This window comes from Anoplopoma fimbria, chromosome 8 (assembly GCF_027596085.1).
Source record: "Anoplopoma fimbria isolate UVic2021 breed Golden Eagle Sablefish chromosome 8, Afim_UVic_2022, whole genome shotgun sequence".
Classification (NCBI taxonomy): Eukaryota; Metazoa; Chordata; class Actinopteri; order Perciformes; family Anoplopomatidae; genus Anoplopoma; species Anoplopoma fimbria.
Window position 1 is genome coordinate 19,158,550 of NC_072456.1, and position 17,501 is coordinate 19,176,050.

Consider the following 17,501-nt stretch of genomic DNA (forward strand, 5'->3'; position numbering starts at 1 on the left):
AAAGAAGGGCCTTTTTGTGTGTTTCGGATGGACACAGAACAGTCAGAAATCACAAGTCAGAACTGCAATCGATCATTTTGCACGGTTGCCTGTGGTTGTGCATATAATGGGAAGAGGCCCAGATGAAAGTGAAGTTGGTCTAGAAACATAAATCTATTGAAGAAATCTGAAAAACACTTTTTGCCATTTTGCATTCGCTTTTGATGCGTTCCCTGACTTCAGCCTGTCAGTTTCTTGACTACTCTCTCCTGTCAAATAAAAGATCCAATAAAATTGTTTTGTGAATTTCTGAAGTCAATTAAAGTTTGTCCATTAATATTCCTGTTACCCATTTCCTCTCTACTCCCTCTCCTCCCTGCAGCACTATGCTGAGATCCCGGGCAGCCTTCCCACCATGCTGGAACTGGGCTCCTGTTCGGTCAGCTCTCAGTCTCTGACAGAGGACCACAATGCTTTGGGGCTACCGAGAGCCCCATCAGGACTGGAGTGTTCAGGAGGTGGTCTGGGCATGGGGTCGATGTGTGGTAGCAGCACCCCGAGGCACCACATCCTTCACTCGTCCCCGACGGACTGTGAGAACTGGCAGAAGCATCGGACAGGACTGGCCGCAGGGTCGAGCGTGTTGTCTGAGTCTCACTCCTTCCTGGAGCCCCGAAGTCTCTCGACCAGCTATGACACCCTCTACCTCCCACACGTGTCCGGCCATGCTCCCCCTCTAGATCCGAACCGTCTCGGCCTCTCTCTCGATGTGGCCTCGACTTTTGACGTTGGAGCAGGAATGTTAGGGGTGGATGGAGATTTGGCGGTCAGTCCCAATGTGATGAAGAGACGTCGGGGCGGCCTGATCGAGCAGAAGGACATTGTCAAAGCCCACCAGGCTCATAAGATTCAAAGCACACCACAGGCACGACGCAAGGAGTGGGAGTGAGTATGATGCAGATTTACAAACAGAACCCTGGCTCTCTATTTCTTTTACCTGTTAAATTATCCAGAGTTTTAACCCTAATATAGCAATGTAGCAACAGACCACAACAACACAGCTGCATAAAATATTGTCTTGACCATTCGTGAAAATTAAAACATCTACTATAGAGATGCTTTGGAATCTCAAAGTACAATTTTATTATACTCAACATCATTGTGATAAAACTCAGTTCCCAGCATGTAGCCAGAAGCTCTGTTTTTGCTACACTTTGGATAACACCATATGTGTGTTTTCAAATGATAGTATTCGGCCTGGGGTCAGGTAGGGCTGGATGATAAGGACACAATCTGGTATCACAGTGATTTTATTGTGATTTTGTTTTGTAAAAAATTAATTGAGAATATAGAAAAAGGGTCAGTTAGAGAACATTGAAAACCATTCTCACATTTGCTCCTGCCTTCAGATTGGTCTCTTTACTGTACAATTAGAAAAGAAGATGCATGAAAAACAAAAAAAGGTTTTCACACGTTTTCTCATCAGTAATGTCAAACACACAAAGAAAATGTGGTGTGATGTTGACAGGAGTCACAGTTGGTAAGATGTTGAAAAATATTCAATCCATGGGTTTGCGTATGTTCACAGCACTGCTTTGGTATGAGTGCAGGTTAAAAGCTAGCCTGCCTCCATCAAACAGTAACAAAATCCACCTACCAGTATGTAAATACCACTAATTAACACATCTATTTCATTAAATATGTGCAAAACCCGAAAGTTTAGGAATACCAATTTGCTACTTTAATGGGGGTCTATTAAAATTAATGGAATTTTTTGTTTTATGTTTTAATTTGTGAGCTTTAGAATGTGCTGATAGGTTGATTTTGTTGGCTGTTTCTCCTGCTTCCATTTAGCCAAGCTAAGCTAACCGGCTGCTGGCTGTGTGTGTATTTACTGGTTTCCTGCCCTGCTGCGTTGCGGATTTTCTAGCTGATTATAGCAGTGACGCCCCCCTCTGTTTCCCTGCTGAAGCTGTGGCTTCACCTCTAGTGGTGTTGGCACCCTCTGTGCCCCCCCTCCATCCTGCCTCACCACAGGTACAGGATGCCACATCCCATACTGAGTTATGTCTATGGCCAAAGAGACAGAGGCTTGGGGAGCGTGACGGCGGAGAGAAAGTGGGAGGATAGATGGGAGGTTGAGAGGAGATGGATGATGACATACAATGAATCCAGGGGAAGAGATGAGGAGGGAAGAGAGATTTGAAATAAGAGGCGTCATTTGCAGAATGAGAACCCCTCCTGCTTTAATTTGCATTTGATATTTAAACCCATGTGACAATGGTACTGATGTGGTTTATCACCGGATCACCAGGCTTGTTGAGATGCTCAGTCATGGACCAGATAACTATTCTCTCCCCTGCCTGATATGATTATTACAATACTTCATGACGTATCCACACTTCATCCGCTGAGAGAACAATGACCAGAGTGAGTCAGGATATGTTACGACCATGAACATCCACCTCTCAGGGCCACTTAGCAACAAACCCAAGGCCACCTGACAGGCGGATGGAAAATGAGATGTTGCACCTGAGCCAAAGTGTGCACCTCCTTTTGTTATTCAAAGGAAATTGGTCTGTTTTCAAACCAAGCATGAGCATTATGTTATGAAAAAGAAAGCTAATGTGAGTTTTTTTTCTAACAATCAGCAGAGCTCATGGTAATATTATTCAGTTCATATCTCAGTTTGTCCCTTGGTTCACTTTAGCCTTTAGGAAGATATCTACAAGTGCTGGTCGAGTGAGATAAAGTTATGGATGGATGTTTATAGTCCCCAATTAACTACTTTTAAGTTATAGTTACCCCATGACCTGTCCTATAGCACTACCGTCACGTTAGAATTTGCCCTCAATCTAATCTTTTAGACATGACAAGGTATCTGGAAAACGTTGCTGTGGACATTCACAACTCTCTTAAGACAATTCTTAATTGGTTATTGATTCCCGGATGATTTCCTAAGTGTCATCGTCGGGCCAAACTTGCCAGAATGCAATGAAAAAAGCTTCTGGCTAGCGTTCCATTAAATTATATAGATTCCTCTGGAGGATAAACTTTTGTGACCCTGTGAATTTCTTCTTGCGCCTGTTTAAGATTAACATTTCTTATTTCATGCAGCAGACAGAGATATATACTCTGTAGTTTGTTAACCTTTGCAGACTGTACTCATACTCCCCAGAGGAAGAACCCGTTTGAGTCAGGCTTTTCCATGACCGCAGTGTCACCCTGTCAGACTGCACATTTTCAGCCCGCCTGTTTGGTTTGCACGAAGAATAACGAGCCAATCAGTTGTTTCTTTTGAAACCCTTTGAATCGTGGACATTAATGAGCAGTACAGCCTCCATGAGCCTCTGACTTTGTCTCTAGTCTTGTTTTTTTATGTGCCTCCAATGAGGATATTCTGAAACATTTGCTTGTCATACAGAGCTCCACTTGAAAGACAGGTTGAAACAGCAAACACCGCTTTGTAAATGAAGCAATTAAGTCTCACATTCTGGTATCTTGTTCTCCTCTTGGCAGGGGTTGAAAGTGTTTTGTATCTGTGTCTGTTTTCGTGTGTGTGTGATTCTGTGCGTGTGTGCATTTGACACATGGCGGTCTGGATAAAAACATCCTTTAGGAAGTGCCTGATGAAATAACAGTGCTTAGATTTGGCCTTAGCGCGGCACTAATGACAGTAATCAAACTGAATCAGTCTGGCATTTCAACAACATCAGAAGTAGCTGTTGGTCACAAATAGAGAAGGACATTAAAAATGTTTTGGGCCCTATTTGACTTTGGTGCTGTATGTGTGTTTGGTTGGATTTTTTTGTGTATTTCTGAGGGAAAAGGCAGAGAGGAAGAGTAAATACTGTTTTGGGCACTATATCATACAAATTTCAACAAAAAGAAATCTGCCTAGACAGAATAACAAATCTCTTGAAACATTGGTATCAACACCAGTATTTAAAATAAAGTTCTACAGATTTAATAGTTTTAATATTTTCCTTTATAACACAAAACTGGTCTGCCAGGATACAATTCCTGTTGTTGTGCTATTTGTGTTCAACCTGTCACATTGTAGGTATTGCAGGAAATAAGGCAAATTCCAGAATGGTTTCATAGAAGTTAAGAGACAATCAGTAAAAGAGGAGCTGCTGCCTGTGTAGGGTAGTGTTTAATTTAATTGGTGCAAGCCAGAGTTTCAAGGCAGTTTTGGTTGTTAAACGAATGGCAGAATATGCTAAATCCATTACTCATTAAGCTGAACTTGGAAATGAGCAACAGCTGGCTTCTGAAAGAGCAGCAAGACTATCAAGCCTGATCACAAGGCTAGTTTCTAAGTGACAGCACTGTGAATGAGACTCTACACCAAGATTCATTTTTTATGTGTTCTAGGAACAACTAGTGGTAATTTGTGGCATGTAGATTGTCTGTGTTTGTGTACTAGGAGTAGACGTACTGCGGAGTCTTAAATTACTTTCTTGATTTGCATTGATTTCAATTCGTCCGGGTCCAACGCCACACCTGCATTGTGTGCTCGTCATCTTTTACACTGAATAACTCTGTCTCTGTCTGAGGGCACTTACACTCCCCTCAGCACTGTCGGCACACATTAACAGTAAACGAATGCAGGATGAATGAGACTGAAGTGGCCTAGTGTAGTGATGATACAATTGCAGCTCTCCACAGTCTCTGGACGATTCAATTGTGCAGAAATTACTGAAGCATCTTAAAGGGGATTTTAGAAAAGAGTAAATGGCACTTGGTTTTTCTCCTTTCCGCAAACACAAATGTTAACGTGTAGAGTAAACATCTGTTATAGTTTGTTCAAATACTTGTTTTACTAAAAGCATTGAGAAAGACTAGTACATTGAGATTTTATATTTGAAAGTTCTTTGACAATGTAAAAAATGAGACCAAAGGTACATTTTTGTTTCATTAGCAGTTTAACTTTGTGAGATGGAACCAGCTGGAGGACCAACATCGAAACATTTAGACATTTTCTTAAAAAAACTACTGTATCAACATTCTATTTTATTGATCCAATGTATCCTTTTAAAGCCCCTTGAGGCAAATTTGTGATATTGGGATATATAAATAGAATTGACTTGACTAGCAGGGTGAAAACTAATGGTTCCTACCAGTTAAACACTCTTCATATACTCTTCATACTTCATATCTCTGCTCAGATTTGTCTGCTTCACATCAGAGTTTCATTTCATTTTTAAGAGAAAGTATGTCACCACATTCACATTAGTCCCCAAATTGATTACTCTGAGCTGACACAGGAATCTCAGATATTTTTTTAAAATATTTTTTTAGCCTGATGTCCTGTCTGTATGTTGTTGTAGTTCCTTGGCTTCCACGCTGACCGGCAACACACTCACATACACATATTTAAAACTCTGCACAGTGAAGACATATTAAAGGATGTCAAATCAACAATTCATGTAATACTTCACAGGTGATGTATTCTGCAAATGCTGCAGGCCTCAGTGGTTACAGATGAAAGATGAAGACACCAGCACATCATCATTGCTGTAGCCACTGTGTGTGTGTGTGTGTGTGTGTGTGTGTGTGTGTGTGTGTGTGTGTGTGTGTGTGTGTGTGTGTGTGTGTGTGTGTGTGTGTGTGTGTGTGTGTGTGTGTGTGTGTGTGTGTGTGTGTGTGTGTGTGTGTGTGTGTGTGCTGTTTGTATGTGCATCGTGTTATCAGTGGTTATCCGTGCAAGGCTGTGCCTCCCGTCCGTGTTGGCTCCATTCTCGGCAGGGGTGTGTTTACAGACTTGGATTCAGTGTGTGATCTTTATTTCTTCTGATCACAACCTGATTGGAGCACACTGGCTATGCCTCTGGCCATCTGCAAAGCGTCTTCATCCGTCTTCATTCATGGCTCACAGCTGCAGTTAGAAAATTGACACCAAGCACAAGCCTCATTATTTTTCCACCGGTACAAAGATCATGGTTCTTGGTTCTTGTTTTAGTTGAAGACTGCATGGGCCATGGGCAAATGACTTGCCTCTATTAACTGTATAGATGGATTGACATTACATTGTTTATGCAGACCTTCATGGTCCTCAAAAGTTGAAGCCTGCTGACCTTGGTGATCTCCTGATGGTTCCTCTAGTGCCACCACGATGTTTACATTGTAATCACGTTGGTGATCCCTTCATTTTTCATCTAGTGGCATCATCAGGTGTTTTAATCTGTCCAATACTTTGGTTTTGACCAAATACTTGCAGGACTATGGACATTTCCATCAGCCTCAGTTATACTTTGTGTGTAATGCAAATTCGAAGATGTTAGCATGCTAACATGCCAAGCTAAGATTTGTTATTTAGCTCAAAGTACGTTTGAGTACAGCCTCACAGAGCCACTACCTAGCTGCAGACTCCTGTGAGTCTTGGTAGAAAGATTCATCATTTCATAAAAACACTGGATGTGTATTCAAACCATGTTGATAATACGAAGTGTACAGAACTTTTCTTTCTTTCTGTATTTTGTTTTGATTTGTCTTGAAGAATCCTTTTTAGCCAATACAGGCTAAAATACAACACAGCCACTGTTAAAGAAAATCTATAACTTTATGCCCTCTTTTTCATGTTGTCATTATCTTCAAATAACATTTGTTGCTTTCATGTCGGCCTATCGTTAATAGAACTCACTGGTTTGCAACGCTGCTCTACAGACTGGATAATCTTGCCAGGAAAGCAGTGACACACACTCTGCTTTGAATCTGTCTGCTTCTCTTAGTGTTTGTCTAACCACAAAGCATTAGCTCTGAAACAGAGTGTGCACTCTGCTGCCCTCGTAGCGCCTCACACTTTGGTTTCTTGTCAACCTGTTGAGCTGTGTGATAGACGGATTTTCAGGAGAGAAGACTCAGGGATTCACAAATTTGGTCATTTAGTCAGCCGGCCAGTGTGTCATCGGCTCATTCACACATTCTCTGAAAGACTGCGGGAGTGTGTGATTGATGTCTCAAACAGAGGTATAATTAGGCAGCAAGGCATGCAATCTAAATGTCATGAAAACCTGTTTGCTCATTCATACCAATTTCACAAGATTTGCTGAAGGGGCACGACTGCACTATTAGCTTGGTGCAACAGTTACTTACTTAAGATCAGTTTGAGGTCAATGGAGGATTTCTAAAAAGGTCATCTTAGGCCACTTTGCTTCTTCCATCAATGTTTTACTGCTCAAGGTTTGAGACTTTATTAGGCCTGCTGCCTGACCCTTTCTAATGCCATCTGAGAGATTATCTGTCTCTCCTTGTATCTGTCTTCTTCTCCTTCATTATTATCTCCATCTTGGTGTCAGACAGACACCCAGTACAGTCTAAATGTCAGAGCTGTTTGTCATAAGTGAATTATTAATGATGACATGCTGAAAAGCCATTTTCAGTGCCACAAAACCATGTGTCTGTCAAACAATATGCAGAATGGAGAAGGCAATGTTATTGAGGCAGAATATGTTATCGGGAGGGGGATAAGTGTTTGAGGCAGAATATGTTATCGGGAGGGGGATAAGTGTGGTAATGTTTGTTCACTCACACAATCTGTAATAATGTTTTCATTTAATCCATAGCTGGCATATTTGTTTTGTGACATGGATGTATTTGTTTTGTACTGGGTTTAGGGCGAAGCGCTTCTCATTAAGTGATAAAATGATACACTGCTGTTTGCATTCAGTTTCACAGTCTCCATCCTCCCGCACTTGTTTCTCTCTTTGCTCTCCCTCTGTCTGTCCTCCTGTGTTTGGATGACAAACCTGCAAACTGACACTGTTGATGACCATCACAGAGATGGAGAGAGATCATGAGTTACCAAGCTGTGTGATATGTCAATAGATGATGGTGTCTGAGACTGACTAAATGTTGCTCTGGGGTGTACAATGAAGACATTGAAGGAATTGGAAAGAGTTTAGGAGTGCAGCAAAAACAGACCAGTACAGAGGGAAGTGGTATGAAACTCTTTTCTTTGACAGAATTTGTTTTCTGTCTGTGAGTGATTGCATCGCATTTATAATTTATTGCTCTAATTATTGCAGTAATTTTTCTGTTTTGGTTTTGATGATTACCGCTTATGCAACGATTAGTAAAAACAGTTAGTGTTTAAGCTTTTGTGACCATATATTTTATTGACATATTGTATTATCAGAATGTCGGACAGGGACCTTTGTTGCCGGTCTGAATCATGATTCCCTGATTCATCATCAGGGAATCATGAATGTCTTTATAAAAGATTGTGGCACTTCATCTTTTCGATGTTGAGATATTTCAATCTGGACCAAAGCTAAAGTGATGGACCAACAGATTGATGTGGCCATTTTATGATTGAATTCTAAAGTTATGTTAGTTCAGAGCTCAACACCCCTCACATGCCCTATATTTTGACTCAACACAGAGGATCATCTGCATGCCCCCACTCCCTGTTCCCCATTCTTTCAGTATCACAGCCCTAAATGTTGCTACCATGCATCTCTGGGCTCCTGCCCTGCTTTATGGCACTGGCTACATATCCTGAGGGACTTCATTATGAAATATGGTATTCCAGTCCTCCCATTTAACACCACACAACGGCCGCCTGCTCTCTAATTTACTATTGCACATTCACATTCAGATGTGCTCACACACCAAAAACACATACACGTAGTGCAGTTGGAGTCTAAATGCATTTGGTTTGCAGGCACTTTCGTAGTGCATTTATTACTGTTTAATAATTGATAACACGATAGATGTGCTGATTACTCACTTGCTTAAAGCAATATCTTGGAATAATGTTTCAGGCTCTGTGCTGGATGGAATTGAATGTGTCATTTTCGTTTTATTTCTCTGTATGCGAGAAAGCTCTAAGAAGTGAAGTGATCTGAACTGTAATTCTGAAAAATAAAACAGAAAGCTGCCTGAGAAACATTATTAAGAAATCCATTATTAACTGACTTAGAAGAATCTTCTATTAGCCCCTGTCAAATAAAGAATTACTTTATGTTAGATAACTATTTAACTTGATTTACTCACAGAAAGGTTTCTGGAAGGATACATTTTCTGAGCAGCTGGTTTGCTGAACAGCTACTGCGAGGAAAAGCAGCACTTTGTGTTGACCTTCCACTCTGCCCTCTGATATTAAACCATTTAGCACTGGAAGCAATGGGACCTGCCAACCTGTACGCATGCACACCGACAAATAAAAAAAACCCTCATGTAATGATGTTTGGCCAGAGAAGTGACACCTTTAACCCCCCTTTTTAAAATAAGGACAGGCTATTAGCTAACATGAGGAAGGAAGTGATGTCAGTCTTTGATTGACAGGTGGCAAAATGTCAGGTTATAAATCAGAAGTACAATCAAATCACATATTTCAGAAAATATTATTTCTCCTGAAATCTTTTTTTTAAAAGTAATCGCTTCTTTGGCAAAGTTATTATAATTAATTATTTTATGTCAGGATTTAGATTTAAAATATCCACTGAAAATGTGATAACAGTCCTCCATGATTCTTTTTATCATGCCTTTGAGCTGTATTCAGGCTGATTTCCCCATTTAAGAACAAAACTTTAATACTTCTTAACTTCCATTGCTGTGTGTGTATGAAAAGACGGCGTGTTTATGTGTGTGTGCGTATGCTCAAACTAGCTTAACTGTCATGTGCTTCTTTCGACATTGTTGTCCTGACACACTGAAGAGGATGAGTGTGTGCCCCGTCATAGACCATGAATTCACTCCCATCCGTTTATTCAAAGCTTCTGATTTAAATATCAAAGATGATTGTGCTGTGCTCTGAGAGATCAATGCTGTTAGGTTATTGGAGCAAATAATACCTTTGTAGTAGAACAGGATTTCTTTCATTCACTGATGCTTTCAAGCCAAATCGGCTTATCAGTGGGGGCCTTAGCTATATCTCATAGCCTTATTGGGCCACTATTTTGACATTACAATTCGGTAGTGGGTTGTGGAGTATGTGGCCAGCATCAAGATACACACATTAGCTCTTGTTGGAGAGTTATATGTAGGGAAACGAGCCAGAGACACGCCCGAAGTGTGTGTGCGAGATATTCATCACATCCATTCCCCCCCTGAAAAAAACAGAGGGAGTCCAAATGTTGCAGCTGGGTGACTTATGCTGCTCCAGGAGGGTAGTAGTTTTGACAAATGGGGTGAAGGATGCTGGGTAAGCAAACTGAGTCGTCATCAATATCCAACATAGCAGCAAACTGCTGCTCCAACGATGTGGCTGTGACCCCTAGTGGAGCTGCTGGGAACTCCCTCCTGCACAGAAAGGCTTATTCAAGCATTCATGAGACAAATGGTTTGGTTTATAGCCTGTGAAGTAATCATCTGTTTATATCATGATGTTATTTAAAATAAATGGGTAAACTTGGCATCAAAATCCAACTGAAGGGATTCGCAAGAGAAGAGGAATATTTTCAACAGATTTTCTCCAGAATTATTCATGCAGATGTACAATGAGAACAAAAGTGACTACTCATATAAGTAAAGCTCTTTTGGGGTTTATTTTGGAACACTCTAACTCCCTTACATGCTGAAACATTGATAAAGAGAAGCAGCGGCTGTGACTGCAAACACACAAAGAACTGATGAATCATTCTTCCATTTCATTCATCTCAAGCCAAAGTTTGATTTGATCCAGCGCGTGTTAGATGAGCTTTGTTTTGGCCACCAGAGACCATTCGTAATCCACAGTCTTAGTGATTCACTGCAGCTTCAGTCAAGCTTGTCTGCACAGTATGTTTTTCCAGATCAGAGCAGCTGCCACTTAAGAAGCCATTAGGTAATGATGTGGGGAAAGTCTGGCCTGTAGAGTGAAAAATCAAGCATACCCAATGTGCAGCTGCTGGTTTTAGTAATCTGAGTATAAAGTATCCACCAGCCTTCTGGTTATTACTGGCAGGCCCACGCACACCTCTGTGATAAATATATAGCTGCCTGTTGCCAGTATTGATCGGTCTAGCTGCCAGTTCGATTATTAACACTCTAATTTTGAGCCAGATAGATATATGGACCAATGGATGGTTTAATTTAAAAAGTAAATAGGTGCAGCACCAATCTGTCATTGGGAAATCCTTATTCATTACTTTTCTTGATTAACCTACCTGCTTCCTTTCTGTATATTATGATGGATTTCCATCATCAGGATTTAATGTTTTTTGTTTTTTCTTGCACTGTGTTTCTGAAATGTTTGTAATAGGAAAGGTCTACAAACCACTGACCATAAATGCTGGGAAGGAACATACCCTAAATCACCTAAATGTGTTATTTTCGTTGAACCACAAAATTTTCTCTACTTGCAGGTTATTCTGCAAACTCATGTTTTTCTCCTCTTAAACTACTTTCAGATCTTTTATATGTTCAATAAATTATACCCTCAAATAAATGCTTGCGTTGCCGAAAGTGGCTGAAAATACGTAGATATTATGATTAGTAAATTCAGGTAATAGTGGAGATGGACTCAAATGCAGACAAGCACAATAACAGGCAAGCAGGTTGAAAGATAATTTACTAAAGGCAATAATCCGGAGCTGGCTTCTAAGTTTGCACAGGATGGCAGTCAAAACAGTCAAATAGATCTAACAGGACATCAGGAACTTTGGTGATGCACTAGAATAGATACTGTGGAGGGTAATTGGGGGAATAAGGAACAGATGGATGTAGGACTCCGGTGACTGGAACCGTGAGGAAGTTCTGAGGGCATCTGGTGGATGGATGGAGAAAGGCAGGTCTAGTAAGATCCTAAGAAATGCATCAATGGCCTGGGGAAGAGAGTTGTTAATAGTTTATATGAAAATATATAAAAGTGACAATAGCAGACAATAGCATCAACTGTCAGACTTGCCTTGTCCTTTCAATTGGTCAAACCACATGTACTTCTCTGAACTCCAAATATCCAAATAGAAAATTTAAATTGGAGAATTTTCTGTCCCATGAAATAATGTAGTACCTCTGTTTGTCACTAGATGGAGATAATTGCTCAGCAATCGTATTTCCCCCCACCTTGACTTTATTCAAGGAGATCTGCAGCAGTAGACATCATTTAAGAGGCATAATGTGACAGTTGTGTTAGTACACATATAATTTAATGTCATACTTAAATACAAAACAGTCATTGGCCTATCATTAAATATAATGTATAAGCTGGAAATGTCATCCTCCTGCTCTATAATCGAGGTAGCTGCTAAACCTGCCATGACATTCCATTTTCTTTGCACAATTGATTCCATCATTAACTGTTTAATATTGTCTTTTATAACTCGATTCTTCATTTAAAGACGTTATGTTTCCCAGAGTTTTCTGTATCACATAGTCTTAAGAAACAGGAACTGAAAGGTACAATCTTTGATACAAATGTAAACAAAAGTGTTCCCACAGGGATATTCAAATTCTGTCCCAAAATCATTCAATTATTATTATTTATTTATTTTTGTACTAGAAGGACATTTATCAAAAATGATTGCTTGGGTTAGGGCCATTTCAGAGGTTTTTCCATCTCACGATTATTATCAAGGCATTCATCTTTACATTAACTCAACAGTGTGCTGTCAGAGGCTGCACTGCAGTGTTTTCATCTGCCGCTCAACTCACCAGTGCCTCAAAGCTGTGTAAAGCCTGTATGAAAGGATCTCTCAAAATCTTTTGGTCAGAGTACGGCTACTCCTCCTCAAAGTCAACGAGTTCACCACAGCAGATTCAGTACATGGAGAGGGAAAAGACCCAGCTATCTGCAACTAATCTTGTAAAATCCTAAAAAAATCCTCTTTATCTTCTAAATTAGGTCACTTAAATTAATGTAGCTTCACAGACAGCCGTATAAATGTCAGCGTTTATGTTTGTTTTGCTATCTGGTTGATAATTGCAGCATACCATTCACCGCCCAACTGTTGCATTGACCATTCTAAACTTACAATATGGCGGAAACCAGGTTAACAACATGTTTGTACCAAAGTCGTTTGCCTGGAGACAAGGATCATAACTCAGCCCTCCTTGGGGAGCGGTGATTTATATAGCTTATTCCATAAAATCTAGGGTTACAGCGACAGATTCACGGGGCTGAGAATAGGGGGCATGTCAGTTCAGTTGCTAGGAAACAAGTAGGAGGAAGACAACAGTCGAAGGCAGAAATCTGTGTTGGGTCGAGAGAGAGAGAGAGAGAGAGAGAGAGAGAGAGAGAGAGAGAGAGAAGGGGGGAGAGGGTAAGACAGCTGGCAAGATAGAGTAGGGTGAGAAAGAGAGAGACAGAAAGAGAGAGAGAGACAGGCAAAGAAATCATGCCGCAGGGTAAATATGTTTCATCGTATTTCCTTTGGGCGTCGATCAAAGCCAGGAAAGACAGCGGCAGTGCTGCTATTTCAATGCAGTGTTACAGGAGAGAGACGACTATTGATTCTGTCAAGCCCACTTGTAATTATTCCTGTTTCTATGATCAAATACAGGCTCCCAATGTAAAGCCCAGACATTCAAAATAGTGGTTCTTGTACGGCTCATCATTAACATACACCCAGACACATGCAAAGACACCCAGACACGCACGCATACACAAAAAGTCCTCTCATGTTCCAACCATTACCATCTCAATGAATCTAAATATAGTCCATTCCCCCGGCCCCTTCATCTCCCCACATCAATAGGTCTGGCTTTGTCGCCTGTCTGTCCTTCTGTTTGCTCGAGGCTTTTCTGTGTCATGTTGAATTCTGGGGTCTGGCCGCTGGCACACTGACCCAGCACAGTGGTTATTTGGGGCAACTTTATAGGTTTACTTTCTTTCTTTTTTTTTTTAAGGATTTGAGGATAACATGATTTACAAGTTAATAAATAAGAACACAGCCCTTGACACATACTGACGCTACAGTTAGGTAGGTGTTGTTTTAGGTGAATAATAGTACCCCAAATAATATTTATTTTATAGTAAAAGTGAGTTTAAATTAGTTTCCCAAAATTTCAGTTCAACAGTTTTAGCAGTGGCTCAAACCATGTGGTCATCCACGTCTCCAACTGTGTTTCTACTCATTTCTACTGGAAATATTCCGTTTTAACATTTGCCAGTATGGTTAAATGTTTTCCCTCATATTTATTCGTTAGTCAGACATTCAGCAGCAGCATACATCAGCTGCCCAGACAGACTGTGTGAACAGATTGTTTTTTGTGCTGGTGCATTTCTACATTTACCAGCAGTCCATGAGTATTGTGTATTAAACCATGTCTATGAAATTATGAAAAAACCAGGCTTGATTTCAGTCCAATCATAATGATATCTTTGCACGCTCAAGGAATCAAATTAAGATTGATTTAAAATTGAATCCATTGTGTGACGGCCCGTTTGTGTGGTGCGTTTGCTGGTCCTTTCTGGCTCAAGGGCTGCAGAATTGTTTGAGGTAATCAGTGAAATGGGACACACCTGGTCTCATGGTACCGCATGGATACTGCTTCAGGCCTGTGAGTTTGTTGGCAGATCGCTTGTGGCTTTTTGGTTCCTTTTTCTTGCGTTTTGCAGTACAATACCCAAACAGCACACTTTATTTATAGACTGCTCCCATTTATTTGTTTGACTTGTTTTGATTATTTTGTGGTTAATAAATAACTTTATTTGTAAGTGCGCTGTTTTCTTGCAGTCTATGTCAATTGTAATTATGCCTCTGCATGAAATAGCAAAACCGACAACGGCTCAGTATTTGCCAACGTTTTCAAAACATTTTGCAACTCATTTATGATGCAATTTATTGGCCAGGGAAAAACACAATCATTTACACAGAAAATTAAGTCCACGCCCCCTCAGACAAACTGCTCCTGAGCTGCCTGAAACAGCTCGATTGAATTATCTCCTTCACTTCCGCAACTTTATGAGGTCACAATGTTACGGAAGTCAATGAAAAACTCTCCGGCTAGTTTGGCCCTCAAACAACAAAAGAGAGAGACGGAGCTAAAGTTCACATCTACCATGGTATAGTGGTTATGAAAGCAGTCTTTCACCCAGGTGGCCCGGGTTTGAATTCTGTTGTGACCGGTCATTCATTTGTCATGCTCCAGAGGGAGAGTTTTTTGAAATGTGAAACGTTGACCAATCACAACAGAGCGGGCTAGCTGACCAATCAGGGCACACTTTGCTTTCTGGAGGGAGGAGCAAGCGCTACAACGGAGCATTTCAGAGAGAGGGTGAGGAGAGGTGCTCCAGGACAGCCAGGATGAGAAAAACAAGGCGGATTATGAGCATTAACACATGTAAACATGTTGTAACTGTAACTTGAGATAAAAATATGCACCCGGAAAATAGCATAATAGGGCCTGTTTAAGACATATAATGTTTTTTTAAAAGCTCAAAACCCAGTGAATGTCAGCCGTTCTCTTTCTAACAATCTTTTTCTAACTTTTTCAGTACAGCTCCCTTCCATGTTTTTCTTGGTGCACCCACTCTGCTGTCAGTTGAATTTCTATGGATTATAAATTAAAGTTTCTCCTCCTCACAACACCTGCTGCATTTGCAACTGTTCCTTGCAAACTGTGTGAAGTGTAGCGAGTAAATCCAACAGAATGTGGAGTCAACTAGAGTTTTCCCGTCCAGTTATTTGCACACTCTGTCTTAAATGCATGAAACATAAAGGAGAGAGGAGCCCAGTACTTATCACACACAGTTTGTGGGCAAAAGCTTAGATTATACATTTGTGCAGATGTTTTTATTTTTCTATTTTGACATTATTTAAAGTGTCCTCTGTTAATGTAATAAAATATATAAATGATGACTTGTCAGATGACATGGCATTGATGGGTAAGGGTTTTGTGAACAGTTGTTGCAGCAAAATTGGGTAAGACAACTTATTTGCTCACTTTGTTGCTCATATCTTAACAGTATGTGGATTTGGACAACATCAATTCTTCTTGGATGTCTTGTTGCCATAGAGACTACTCTGACAGTGACAGATATTTCACATTTTATGTTACGTACCTGGCAAGATTCACAAAAATCCTTTCAATCCAGCTTTGTTTTCTTGAAAATACATGGTTTTAACCAGTTGAATAATAAAATTGCTCCCAGTCAAGGCCCTCATGCTTCTGGATCGAGAACTATATAACAAACCACATTACCCAGAATCCTTTGGTACAGATTCTTATTCGACCTGTGTAGTTTTCCAACCTCCCAACTAAATGAAATGTAGACTGAAATGTGATTTTTTTTTTTAGATTAGATCTATTTAAAACAGGTAAAGTGGAACAAAATACCTGGAGAGAAGCACTCTTAAACAATAATGAAACTCTTTAAAATTGTACTTGCACATGTAAACCCCCCTTCTCATGATTGTAAACAAGTCATTCTCCACTCTGATGAAAATGTGTTGACAGGTTTTACTCAGACATACACACAGATTCCTTATCTGACATCTCTCTCTGTCTGTCTGTCTGTCTGTCTGTCTGTCTGTCTGTCTGTCTGTCTGTCTGTCTGTCTGTCTGTCTGTCTGTCTGTCTCAAAGCACTGTGTAAACACTGTGTCTTCTGCTGTCTGTGTTACTCACCATACTTGCTGCCAGCACTTACACTTCTCCAATTACACTACTTGTCATTTAGTCAATGATTAATGTTTCCTTTTCTTTTCTCTTATTGCTATTAAACTACATGACTTGGTTTCAAACCAAAGGGCTCCACAAAGCAACAAAAATGAGAAACAGCTACATAAACAGCCGGAGGTGTGTGTGAATAAAAGTCCATCATTTAGACTTTGTTGAATTCAAAACTGATTTATATGACCGAGACTGTGAGCTTCATTGCGTCACCAAAGAAGTAATGATAATAGTGTTTACTTTTAGTTTATGCTGTTGAACATTTTAAAAAGGGCAGATTTTATTTTATTTTGTCTACTTGTTTTGATGTCTCTTTTAGGTTAGGTATAGCTCCAAATGTATGTCCTGCACTACACAGTATATGTGCTGCTTCTGTTCGTGCTGGGCGGCATTCAGGAAACTAAAGTTGTCAAAGTGTTTCTGAAACTGATATTTTTAGCATTACTGAGCCGCACAATACCTTATTCATGTGTCAAATCTATGTTGGACTAGGTTGGAAACATCAAGACTAATCATACAAACTAAAAGGTTTACTAAACCTTAAACAAACATCAGCAAATGCAAAATCCCCAACAAGCTTACGTTATCAATTAAAGCTTAGTTGACTAAACGTGCACAAACAACAAATTGGCCATCCTGGTTGCGTCTGTTGTAGCTATAATCTATTTATATAGTTTTGTGTGGACAGTAAACGTCACACTGCAGCAAGTGGGATGAGCCACCTGAAAAGGCATGTGAATTCAGAGCGCAGAAGCTCGATGTAAAGATGTTGGCAGCAGATATTCACATATGACAACCAAACATGTGCTTTCACGTGACTGTTCTTCTCCTCAGAGTTAAGAAGCTAATTTAGTTACAGGACTATTAAGCGTACGGCAGATAATGACCATGTTTCAGATATGAGCATGCCAGGTATCTCTGTTCACTCGTTCTATTTTTGAATTTAAATCTTTGTTCTCACCTCAGCCCTGTGTCTCTAAG